Below are 531 nucleotides of genomic sequence, written 5' to 3'. Positions count from 1 at the left end.
CGTGTTTTCCGATGGTCTTAGGCGACCCCTGTGAAAGGATCGTTCGACCCCCAAAGGGATCTTGACCCACAGGTTGAGAACCGTTGCTCTAGAGCCTAGGAATTTAGTAAGATAATCAGCCCTGACCAATTCCATTCCTTTTTTTAAAAGATCTGATTTGAGACATGAGGAAGCGGCCGATCAGTAGCATGGCAATACTACAGCAGACTGTGTTTTAGCCGGGCTACCTGCTTGCCACTTTTGCAAGTTATCTTTCTTAGAAAAGGTGTCTCCAAGGAAACACAAGAAATGGCACCTGAGGCAGGAAATCCCTGTGCTGTGACAACTTCACCACCACGTGGTGTCCACGGATTAGGGTCTCCGTGATAACTGGACTTTTTTGTTGTTGTTGTTCTTGAGGGGACACAATGGCCACCAGATTGCTGATAGCGTTTAAAATATATAATCAACTGAAGGACCTAAATGAGTATACAGTCAATTCTTCATTATTCTAAGCACTTTCTGCTTTATTTTACCCCTTCGTATTTGTTC

General features: G+C 44.1%; 1 protein-coding gene across 1 annotated transcript in view; it reads right to left on the bottom strand.

Annotated features, from left to right (window-relative positions):
* The window catches only part of UNC79 (unc-79 homolog (C. elegans)), a 218,862-nt gene that overhangs the window by 73,072 nt on the left and 145,259 nt on the right, over positions 1-531 (bottom strand). The gene's annotated exons all lie outside the window — the stretch shown is intronic.

This window comes from Myotis davidii, unplaced genomic scaffold (genome assembly GCF_000327345.1).
Source record: "Myotis davidii unplaced genomic scaffold, ASM32734v1 scaffold1703, whole genome shotgun sequence".
NCBI classification, from domain to species: domain Eukaryota; kingdom Metazoa; phylum Chordata; class Mammalia; order Chiroptera; family Vespertilionidae; genus Myotis; species Myotis davidii.
Note: the sequence above shows the minus strand (reverse complement) of the source record. Positions and strands in the feature narration are given on the sequence as shown.